The sequence below is a fragment of the Tenrec ecaudatus genome, chromosome 9 (genome assembly GCF_050624435.1).
Source record: "Tenrec ecaudatus isolate mTenEca1 chromosome 9, mTenEca1.hap1, whole genome shotgun sequence".
Lineage (NCBI taxonomy): Eukaryota > Metazoa > Chordata > Mammalia > Afrosoricida > Tenrecidae > Tenrec > Tenrec ecaudatus.
Window position 1 is genome coordinate 28,377,093 of NC_134538.1, and position 12,459 is coordinate 28,389,551.

Sequence of the window (12,459 nt, forward strand, 5' to 3'; positions counted from 1 at the left end):
GGTTGAAATTCATACAAGCTGTGCATCAGTATTGTATCATCTCACTAGACTGACTCAACGTATGCGGAGCCAATAATCCAAGAATATGACTCATATGATGCAGAATGTGGCATCAGCATTGGAGGAAGGGTTGTTAACAACCTGCAAATGCAGATGATAGCACTGCTTGCTGAAAATGAACAGACTTGAAACACTTGCCGGTGATTAAATATTGCAGCCTTCAGTATGGCTTACAACTCAATGTAAAGAAGACTAAAATCTTTAAAGCAGGACCAGTAGGTAACCTCATGATAAATGGAGAAAAGATTGAAGCTGTCAAGCATTTTGACTTGCTTGGATCCAAAATCATTGCTCATAGAAGCAGCAATCAAGAAGTCAAAAGATTCAATGCACTAGCCAAATTTGCTGGACAAGACCTCTTTAGAGTATTGAAAAGCAAGGATGTTATTTTGAGGATTAAAGTGTCCTGCCCCTCCCGCCCCCCCCCGCCATGGTATTCCCTCATATGCATATGAAAGTTGGACATTGAGTAAGGAAGACTGAAGAGAAATCAATGCATTTCAATTGTGGTGCTGGAGAAGAATATTGAACTGCTAAATACTGCATCTATCATAGACTGCTAAATATTCACAGGCTGCTAAAAGGACAAACAAATCTGTCTTGGAAAAAACATGTCCACTGTGCTCCTTAGGGTGAGGATGGTGAAACTTCATCACACATACTTTGAACATGTTTTCAGGAGAGACCAGTCCCTGGAGAAGGATACCATGCTTGGTAAAATGGAGGGGCAGAGAAAGAGAGTAAGGCCCTCAAGGAGACGGGTCAACACAGTGAATGCAACAAGGAGCTCAGACATAGGAAAGAGCTGTGGAGATGGTGCAGGACTGGGTAGTGGTTTGTTCTATTCTGCATAGGGTCACTATTGGCCGGAATTGACTTGATGGCACCTAGCGACAAGAGGGGCATGTCAGGGGAGGTTGGGAGAAATAGAGCAACAATGAGTATGAGAATGGGGAAAAAAAGTCATGTGTTTGATTGTAGTGATAATTGCAAAAGAGTTCCTAATATGACTGAAGTACAGAATTGTATGATATATTAAAAAAAGACAACACACATTTATAGGGAAAATGCACATTGAATTGAATTTCTAATTTAAGGTCCTTCACTATAAAATAAATTCTCAAGTCAGAAGATGACATTTGTGGCACCAACTGAAATCCATTAAAGAGTAGCAGTCATTGGCCTCAAGGAGCTCTGGTGGCCCCGTTCGGTAACCTTCAACTGCTAAACACACTGTCAGCAGTCCTAACACATCAACCCCTCTGCGAGAGGAAAAGGAGGCTATCTATTACCTTAAAGATTCACAGCCCTATATCGTGAGTCAGGATTGACTTGATGGCAGTGACGTAATCTTCAGGGTGACACTCAAGGAATCTTCTTGGTGAAGATACACTCTGCTTTTATAGAAGAATGAGGTCACCTAATAAAATGATATAAAAAACAACGAATGAGGTCAGTCACTTGAGCCCATTCCAGTTAGTGTCCAGGTTGTTACTGTTAGCCATCAAGTCGTGGAGAGCTTGTACATAATGGAGCAAACATTGCCCAGTGAGCCCATTGTTGTGGTTAATATGTCAATGTAGAGAACATCATGTAGCCAGAGTAGCTTACTATTACAGTGACTTCAAATTAGCTCCAGTTCACAATTTTCCTCAACCATTGTGGAGTGTAACCTGTGTGTGTGTAGGAGTAGACAGGCATGCACAGGCTGCATGTGTCCAAAACATAACCCTGTTGTCTTTGCTGATGCAGCTCCCTCAGCTGAGCGATATTCATGTGAACAATTACCTCAGTGATTTCAGGACCACATAAACCCATCCAACAAAGGGACTCATTTACTTTCTGACATGGTTAATGTCCTGATTTAATGACCCTCTTATATCACACTCAGCACCCTAAATTACAGTGTAACCCAGGCAATTAAACTGCAGGATTTCAGACTGCACTTCTCCCAGGAACCTTACAACTGCCCTTCATGCTAAGAATGCCAGTTCTGAGCAAAGTTTTTATTCTCTCCTTAGAGTTGTGCCTCATAATTGTTTACATAACTAATGTCTGCTCCACCATTTGTTTGCTCCAGATCCCTGTTTTGAGATTTTCAGCAACAGAAAACATTATTCTTAACATATAACTTCACATATTTAAAGACTAAAAATGCCCTTTTGTCATTACTAACAATAAGAAAGGTCTGCATTTTTTTTTGTAGTAAAAGAAAATACTTATTGTAGTAAAAGAAATACTTCTGTGTCCTTGGCATGCCTTGAGGTAAGATGGTCTTCTATTAACAAGCCTTTGGAATGAATGTAGTTATTGCAAAGATTTCACCGATAGGAATCCCTGAAATTTCTATTGACCACAGACAAATTCAGAGGGCAAGAGATTAGGTAGGTTTAGCACAAAGGGACCATGAAGATTCAGTGGCAGAACTTTCAAGAGACCCAGGTTCAATCCCTGCCAATCCTTCTCATGAACAGCCACAACCATTTTGTCAGTGGTTTGTGTGTTGTTGTGTGGCTGAATAGGTTCCAAATGAGCTTCCATGCCAAGGAAGATTTTAGAAGAAAGGCTTGGGCATCTATTTCTGAAAATCAGCCAGTAAAAGCCCAGTGGATTACAATGGTCCAATCTGCAATTGATCAAAGAGATGGTGGAATGCAATATTTCCTTCCATTAAGTAGGGGATCATCGTGAGTCAGGGGTTGCAATGAGTCAGGCAACCATTCAGAAATAGCTAATAGCAAAAGAAAACAAAAACAGCTAGCAGCAAGAACCTAGCAACAATTCTGTTAAATCTTTAAGAATGTCACAACCTTAGCATTAAATGCAAAGTTAAATTAAGTAACATGTGTTATACAGATTACATTTGTCATTTTCCCTTATACCTAAATAAATAAGCACATACGGGGAAGAGAACTCCACTATAGTAAAATTAAATGAATAAAGTAAAAAAGGTAAAACACTTGATACTCAGATCTGACAACCAAGAACCTATGACCAGTCAAACAAGATGATGGCTTATCTTCAGAGTTATGAAACTCTGAAAGAAGCACTTCTTGCCCAATCTGACCCCACCATACCGAGGCAAAACACTAAGGGCGTGCAACAGAACAGCAAGGGGAGCAGAACAATGAAGTCCCTGGGGAATACCAACAATAGACTGTGGGGTTACGGTGGGGCAGCCCATCAGACTCGACCAGAAAAGACAGGTCAACAAACAGACCTTGAGCTATATATAGGTTTTTCTTTTTTCATGGTTGGCTTTATATGGTTGTTGTTTTGTTTTGCTCCATCTTTTTTGTGTGCATATTATTGTCACTGCATGTCTATCTAGATAAGATAGGTTGGATAAATAATCTGGAGGAGAAAACAACAGGACCAACGGTTTCAGGAGGACATGGGAGAGGTGGGGGTGAGGGGAAGGAGGTGGGTGTTAACAAACCCAGGGACAAGGGAACAACGAGTGATCTAAAATAAATGGCAAAAAAAGAAAGAAAATAAAATCGATGGCAAGGAGGATATAGGAGACCTGGTAGGGCTTAAGCAAGGACAATGTAACCAAGAGGAATTACTGAAACCCAAATGAAGGCTGAACATGATGGTGGGACAAGAGGAAAGTAAAATAAAATAGAGAAAAGAACTAGGAAGCAAAGGGCATTTATAGGGGTCTAAATACAGGCATGTACCTATGTGAATGTATTTATATATGAGGATGGGGAAATACATCTATGTGCATATGTTTAACGGTTTAGTATTAAGGTAGCAGATGGACATTGGGTCTCTACTTGAGTACTTCCTCAACTCAAGAATACGTTGTTCTCTTAATCTGGCATTCCATGATGCTCACCATCCTGACACAATTGCTGAAGACAAAGTGGGTGCATAAGCAAATATGGGGAAGAAAGCTATCAAAAGATATAGTGTCTGGGGTCTTAAAGGGTTGAAGATAAACAAGCAGTCATCTAGCTGAGAAGCAACAAAGCCCACATGGAAGAAGCACACCAGCCTGTGTGATCATGAGGTGTCGATAGGATCAGGTACCAGGCATCAAAGACCCAGAACAAAAAATCATATCATTGTGAGTGAGGAGGGGTGTGGAGTGGAGATCCCAAACCCCTCTGTAGGCAATTGGGCATCCCCTTAAAGAAGAGTCACAAGGAAGAGACTAGCCAGTCCGGGTGGAGCACCAATGAAACATACAACTTTCCTTTAGTTCTTTAATGCTTTCTCCCTACCACTATCATGACCCCAATTCTACCTCACAAATCTGGCTAGACTAGGTCATGTACATGGGTACAAATAAGAGCTGGAAACAAAGGGAATTCAGGACAGATAAACCCCTCAGGACCAATATTGAGAGTAGTGATACCAGAAGGGTAAGAGGAAGGTGGCAGGAGAAAGGGAGAACTGATCACCATGATCTACCTTTAACCCCCTCCCAGGGATATGGACAACAGAAAAGTGAGTGAAAGGAGACATAGGTCAGTATAAGACATGAAAAAAAAATAATAAAATTATCAAGGGTTCATGAGGGAGGGGGAAAATGATAAGCTGATACCAAGGGCTCAAGTCAAAGAAAATGTTTTGAAAATGATGATGGCAACAAATGTACAAATGTGCTTGACACAATGGATGGATATATGGATGGTGATAAGAGTTGTTTATGTCTCCAATAAAATGATTAAAAATACATAAAAAAAGATAAAAGTCATAAAAAAGAAGCACTTCTCAGCTTTGATCTACTATTTAGTTAGTCAATAAAAAAATTATCCTTGAGGAAGATAAACCGTTGAAAATATAAATTGTCTAGGCAATAAAATTCTACTTTTAAAAGTTATGACATATTCTAAAACTTAGGTCCTATTTTATAAATACAGATAATAAGTTCATATTACTATATCAGTAAGACAAAATTAAGAATAACAGGTTATAAAAATTAGAATTTATGAGAAGATAAAAATTAGTTCAAAATCCTATGATTACATCAATTCAATTGGCTGAAAATAGATCAGAATTGAAAGGGAGTCATTTGAGAGAGAAAAGAGCAGGCAGGTAACAAGAAAAGAGTATTTTTCTGTTGTAAACATTGCCCAATTCCACTTAGAATTTCACTCTAACTGACACTAAAATAGATTATATTGCTATTTTGAGAGAAAGGATGTTTATTTAGATTCATAAGAATCTTTTCTCTCAAAATGGCAATAGCTATGTTCTCCATGTTGGATAATGGCCATCCTTTGTTATGTGATCTGAGCTTTTATCTCATTCCCCGCTTAGTCACACTCTGTACCTTATTGTGTGTAATATTAGTCACTCTCTGGGCCTCAGTTTTCCTATTTAGCTCATTCCCACCTTAAATAAATTGGTCATTTTCTAAGCCCAGTTTCCTTGTGTATAAAAATTCCTGTCTTATAGAGTTGTGAGTACTAAAATTTAGTTTGTATTATCATTGCTTTTTGATGCTACTTAACAATGATTTTCTTGAAGGTAAACAAGTGGCCACTTAGCTCAGAAGCATCAAAACCCACATGGAAGAAGCACACCAGCCTGTCTGACCATGAGGTATAGAAGGGACCAGTTATCAGACATCAAAGAACTAAAAATCATATCAGTGGGTGCCCACCTTCCTGATACAATCAATAAAGACAAACGTGTGCATAAGTAAATGTGGTGAAGAAAGCTGATGGTGCCCAGCTATCAAAAGATATAGCGTCTAGGGTCTTAAAGGCTTGAAGATAAACAATTGGCCATCTAGCTCAGAAACAACAATGCCCACATGGAAGAAACACACCAGCCTGTGTGACCACGAGCTGTCGAAGGTATCAGGTATCAAGCATCAGGAACATAAAATCATATCATTGAAAATGTTGGTGAGTGCAGAGTGTAGACTCAAAGCCCAAGGGTAGACAACCAGACACCCCTTGCTGAGGGGTTGTGGGGAGGAGATGAGCCAGTCAAGGTGAAGGGTAGCAACGATGAAACATATCACTTTCCTCTAGTTCTTAAATACTTCCTCCCCCCCACCACTATCATGATCCCAATTCTACCTGACAAATCTGGCTAGACCAGAGGATCCACATTGGTACAGAGAGCAACTGGAAACACAGGGAATCCAGAACAGATGACTCCTTTAGGACCAGTGGTGAGAGTGGCGATGCCTGGAGGGTGGAGGGATTGTAGGGTAGAAAGGGGGAACTGATTACAAGAATTTATGTATAGCTTCCTCTGTGGGGGATGGACAGCAGAGAAGAGGACAGGGGAGACCTCAGACAGTGTAACATATGACAAAATAATAATAATTTATGAATTATGAAGGGTTCATGAGGTAGGGGGAGTGGGGACGGTGGGGGAAAGCGAGCAGCTGATATTAAGGGCTCAAGTGGAAGGCAAATGTTTTGAGAATGATGATGGCAACAAATGTACATATGTGCTTGACACAATGGATGGATGTATGGATAGTGATACAAATTGCATGAGCCCCAATAAAATTATTTAAATAAATAAAGACAATGCATCCAAAGCAAAAAAAAAAAAAAAATAGAATGTTTTCGTTGAGAAGTAGGGTATTGTTTTGTGAGCGGATGACTGACTAATAAGTGCCAACTGTAATTCAATCTCTCTCACACACATATACATGAACATGCAAACAGTTTAATTAAAAACCATTAAACATTAGAATAGCTCATTTCTTTTTTGGCTGATAATTTAAAAGTATAGTAATTACTTTCAAGTGTTACTATTATTAAATAAGCCCTGTTATTTCAGTGGGTTAAGCAGGCTGCTAACCCAAGGATTGGTGGTTCAAACACATGAGCCACTCTGCAGAAGGATGAAAAAGTCTGTGCCCATAAAGCAGAGGGTCTTAGAAACTAAATGGAGCAGTTAAATTCTGCCTATGGGGTCACTGTGAGTCAGAAATTAGCCACTGGCAGTGGGTTTGGGGGTTTAGTGAGTATTGTTATTACTGACGTTTAGTATGTATCAGTACTTTCTAAAGAATAGTAACACATTGCTCTAAATTCCATGTACAGCTTGTTTGCTATAAAGAATAAAGGGAGCAGTAGAAGGAAAGGGAAATAAAAAGACATAAAAGAAGAGGCATATGAGGGGGAAATAGAAGGGATGAATTCTATTCCTAATGTGCTGACTTTAATAAGGAGACCCACATCATCCGCACAACCCATAAGTGGAATGAACACCGTCAGCTGCCTGACTCACAGGGCAATGCAATAGTTTTAATGGAAAACATCTCTCAGCCTGTTGGAACTGCGGCCCTCCATAGTTGATAGCATGTAATACAAAACACATTTGTCCTATTCCCTTACCTAAATAAATAAGGATACAGCAGGGAGGGGGGCACAGGGGAGCTCACTACAGCGATCTGACTCAGTGATGTGTCAGGAGAAAAAATGCACAGTCAAAGGCTGGCATGTAGGATGAAGAAATCACCCAGCCAAATGTAACAACTGAGAAAGAGCCAGCGGGCTGGGGGTGGAAAGGGGCGAGTCGTTTGTGCAGTGTAACCAAATAAATCTCTGGAGAGTTATATCATTTTCATTATATTGAGTCATTGTAACAAGTTTTGGGGGAACAAATCAAAACCCATTACTTAGGGAGTATTCAGAGATAAAGTCACAGTTTTATAAGTTTCATGTGAATATTTATAAAATCCACATGATAAGTCGGGCTTCTGCATAATTTGAAGTAATGCCTTAACTTTGAGATACTTGATCTTGAAGGGAGGTGTTTCCAATTGAAAATTTTTTTGAAGAGGCTCTTGACTCTACAGTGGTCACACAGAAAAAGCTAGCAAGACAGAGAGAACGACCATTCTGAAGATAGGGGTTGGAGAAGTGAGGCAGCACTGCCTGTCTGGTGGAGGCCATGTCCTATGGGGATCCACCCTTATCTGTTCTGCGGGGGATTTTTAGATTATCAGTTTCCTTAGCTGAAGATTTGAATTGAAAATATTGGCCACCCATTTAACCATATAGATGATGCACTTCTATACCAGAAGTGAAAACGAAATCTGTTATCTTGACTCATGTCAGTCCCATATGTGTTAGATTTGAACTGGATTTAAAGGGTTTTCAGTAGCTGATATATATTTTTAAGATCATTAGGCATTTAATTTCAAGGACCTTTGGGTGAAGTCGAACCATCAACCTTTCAAATGTGTTAACTGTTTAGGCCACCAAAGACTACAGAAGTGTTCCAAATGACACATGTTATTTCTCACAGGGATTCCAAGGACATCTCTCTGATGTCATTGACTGATGGCAGTAAGATTTGGTGGAGGGTGGGGTTAGGGGTTGGACATAAAGTTTTAAAGGGTGGAAACACATAGTGATAAAAAATAAGTAAAGCAAATCTCTTTATTTTCACTTATGCTAATATTCATTTTCTAATAAGAACATTCACAGAAAAGAACATTGATACTGATTACTCAATGGTAATTGACTTAATAAAATATAACAATTCTACTAAACAGTAGTTTTGAAAGTAAGTTTGCTCAACTTTTAAACACTTTCTCTTTAAAATAATTTCTCTCAAAATGAAATTGAAATCAGAACTACAATCCATGACAAAGTCAAAATATGAGTATCAGAAAGCATATGACACAGTTAATGCAATTCACCAAGGAAGGTTCAGTTTTAAGTATTTAAATTAAATAGTATATGCACTCAAAGGAGGCTGCTTAGCACTGGGGATAAGCAATGGACTGCTGACTGCCAGGTGAGCAATTCAAATTCGCCAACAGCTCCCTAGGTGAAAGATAAGGCAGGCTGCTCCTAGAAAGACTGAGGGAAATCTGATGAGTTGTTCTACTCCCTGTTAGAGGGGAGGTGTGAGTTGGAATTGACTCAGTAACAGCGGGTTTTAGAAGATTTTATTTGTTTGTTTGTGTTCTAGGTACTCACCTCCAAAAATTAGGAAGAAAGTAATAAAATAAATCTGAGGAAATTATAAAGAGATAAATAGTTAAGATAAAAGAGAAACCAAAGCAGAAAAATAGCAATAGTGCCAATCTGAGCTTTGCCCAAGAAAAAAAGAACTAACCAAGCCATAATGAACTTAATGAAGGAAACAAGGAAGAACACAGAAAGAAAAATGTATAAATGGAAAAAATCAGAGTGTATTAGTCAAGAACTAAGAAGTTAACATCGAACTACTAAACGATAAACTTTGTTTCCCCAGAGGTTTTATTTTGTTCTTCATTAATGTCCTCCTTCTATTTCAGGATCCAATCCAGCATACTGTTGTCTGTGGCAGATTATTTTTCATAAGGTAAAAATTACACATATAGACATCATGTGACAAGATCTCCCAAAAGAAAAATATAGATAAATCTCACAAATATAATTCTGAAAGGTCTAGTTAATCCAGCCTATCTTATTGGATTGATATAAAAGTCTGATATAAAAGAAAACTACACTATAGCTAACTGAATTTCAAAATGTAAGAATGCTCCACTTTAGCAATCTATTAATATATCATATAATAGATCAAAGGTGGGTAATTGAATGTTTTTTTCATAGATATAGTAACTTTAATATAATTTATAACTAAATACAATCATTAACTACTAATGGGTGCTCAGCATGTTTTAACACACATACTGACATTTTGATAAATGGCAAAGCACTGAAAGTGTTTTTATTAAAATCATAAAAAAAACAACCCAAACTTCAAGTAAGCAGCCTTCTAGGTCCACATGGAAGAAGCATAACAGTCTGTGTGATCCAAGCATTGTAAATAATAAAATCCAAATCCAAAGAAGGGAATTGTATCAGAGCTTAAATTGTGAACATCTGGTGTTCAGAAGGCTATGGATGACAGTGGAAGCCAAAAATCTACTTTTAGGGTCTACATGTAGATTAAGTCACCACCTTAAAACAAGGGTCCAAGAATTGATGAAATAACAATTGAAATGGTTCAACAAGCTTATGAAGCACTGGAAGCACTCACTCATCTATGCTAGGATTTGGAAAACAGCTACTTGGCCAACTGACGGGAAGAGATTCATATTTTACCCATTCTGAAGAAAGATGACCCAACAGAATGCTCAAATTATAGCATGATATCAATGTTATCACATGCAAGTAAAATTCTGCTGAAGACTATATAACAAAGGTTGCAGCACTACCTTGACAAGGAACTGCCAGAGGTTCAGACCAGATTCATAAGAGGACATAGAACAAGTGATATCATTATTGATGTCAGGTGAATCTTGGCTAAAAGCCAAGAATACCGAAAAGATGTTTACTTGTGTTTTATTGACTATGCCAAGGCATTCTACTATGTTGATCATAGAAAACCATGAATAACCTTGAGAAAAATGGGAATTCCAGAACACTTCCTGGTGGTCATAAGGAACTTTTACATGAATCAAGAGACAGTTGTATGAACAGAACAAGGTTTAAAATCATGAAAGGTGAGTGACAGATATGTATCCTCTCAACATACTTATTCAATCTGAATTCTGAGCAAATCATAAGATAAACTGGGTTATATGAAGAAGAATGTTGCATCAGGATTGAAGGAAGTGTATTAACAACCAGTTATATGCAGACGACACAATCTTGCTTGCTGAAAGTGAGGAAGGCTTAAGCACTTGCTGATGAAGATCAAAGATTGCATGCAGCTTTATATATATAGATTACAACTCAATGTAAAGAAGACCAAAATCCTCTCAACTATACCAATGGGTAACATTATGATAAATGGAGAAAAGGTTGAAGTTGTCAAAGATTTTGCCTTACTTGGATCCATAATCAATACCCATGGAAGCAGACCAAAAGATATATTGCCCTGGGCAAAGATGCTGCACAAGACCCCTTGGTTCACCTGACCTAAGCCACAGTAGTATTAATTGCCTCATATACATGTGAAAGTTGAACATTGAATAAAGAAGATGAAAAAGGAGTCAATGCATTTGAATTGTAGTGCTGGAGAAGAATATTGAAAGTATCATGAACCACTAAAAGGACAAACCAATCTCTCTTGGAAGAAGTACTGCCAGAGTGCTTCTAGGAGGCAAGGACGGTGAGATTCATGTCACGTACTTTAGAGTTATTGTCAGAAAAGACCAGTCCCTGGAGAAAGGCATCATGTTTGCTAAAGTAGAGGGGCAACAAAAAAGAGCAAAAGATGACTACAACAAAGGACTCAAGCTTAGCAACAATTTGCAAGACAGGGCAGTGTTTCAATCTGTTGCACATAAGATCGCCAAGTATTAGAACCAGCTCAGTGGCACCTAAAATAACAACGCACCTCCAGCTGATCCCCAGTTAATCAAGGATATGAAATAGCCTTGGTATCATGCAGAAAGGATTGCAAAATGGATCATTGTAGATGCAGGCAGGTTAGGTTGGCACCTTATCATTTGAGCTCCTATTACAATTTGTTCTAGTGTTTAATGTTTTCTGTTTTCTTTCCAATTAAGGTTTTTCTCTATTTCACTTTGGTATTGTTGTTAGCTTCCCCCCTTTAATGTTGTTCAGTATATGAACTCCAGCACAGGTAATCTATAGCGACAGTAGCTGAATTAATGGTTCCAAAATGGTTATGGCCGGGGAGTTTAAGGGAAATTAAATAGCTAATAACAACGAGTATAAGAAAGAAGAAAATGTTCTAAAATTAATTGTGGTGTGAGATACTATGTCCCCTCACTGACCCACAGTGCTTCAGGGACAGCACTAGAGAGACTGTGCAGGAATTGTGCCCAGTCTGACCCTCCACACCAGGGTGCAACAGCGAGGGGAGCAAAGCAATGAAGGCCCCTAGGAATCCCAAAAATAGACTACTGACTGGGGCTGGGGGTGCTTGTCACCCCATCAGACTCAATCAGAGATCATTCATAAGGGTCAGCAGACAGCCATGAAACTATTTATAGGTCTCCCCTCTCCCGTCTAACTATTTAATATAGGCAGGATAGTTTGCAATCCCAAGGAGAAGCCAATGGGACCAATGGTTCAGGGTAGGAGGGTGGGGGAGACATGGAAGAGGAGGTCATGGTAAAAGGGAGAGGGGAGTCAAGAAACCCAGGGAATTTGGAACAACAAGATATCTAAAATTGATGGGGAGGAGCGCATAGAATGACTGGTGGGGTTTGATCAAGTGCAATGTAGCCAAGAGGAATTACTGAGAACTGAATGAAGGTCAAACATGATAGAAGGACAAGAGGAAAGTACAAGGAAATAGGGGAATGAACTAGGAAGCAAAAGATATTTATAGAGGTATAAATATAGACAGGTATATATGTAAATATATTAAAACATATTAATAGAGATATTGGTCTATGTACATATATTTACATGTTAAATATTAAGGTAGCAGATGGACGTTGGGCCTCTACTCAAGTCCTTTCTCAATGCAAAAACACTTTGTCCTAATAACTTG

The 12,459-nt window shown here is 38.7% G+C and overlaps 1 long non-coding RNA gene across 1 annotated transcript in view; it reads right to left on the reverse strand.

The window, feature by feature from the left end:
- Positions 1–1,348: 1,348 nt before the first annotated feature.
- The window catches only part of LOC142456309 (uncharacterized), a 111,072-nt gene continuing 99,961 nt past the window's right edge, over positions 1,349–12,459 (reverse strand). Inside the window, exon 3 of the long non-coding RNA XR_012786059.1 lies at positions 1,349–1,480. This is a non-coding gene — a long non-coding RNA (uncharacterized LOC142456309). The remainder of the gene's footprint in view (positions 1,481–12,459) is intronic.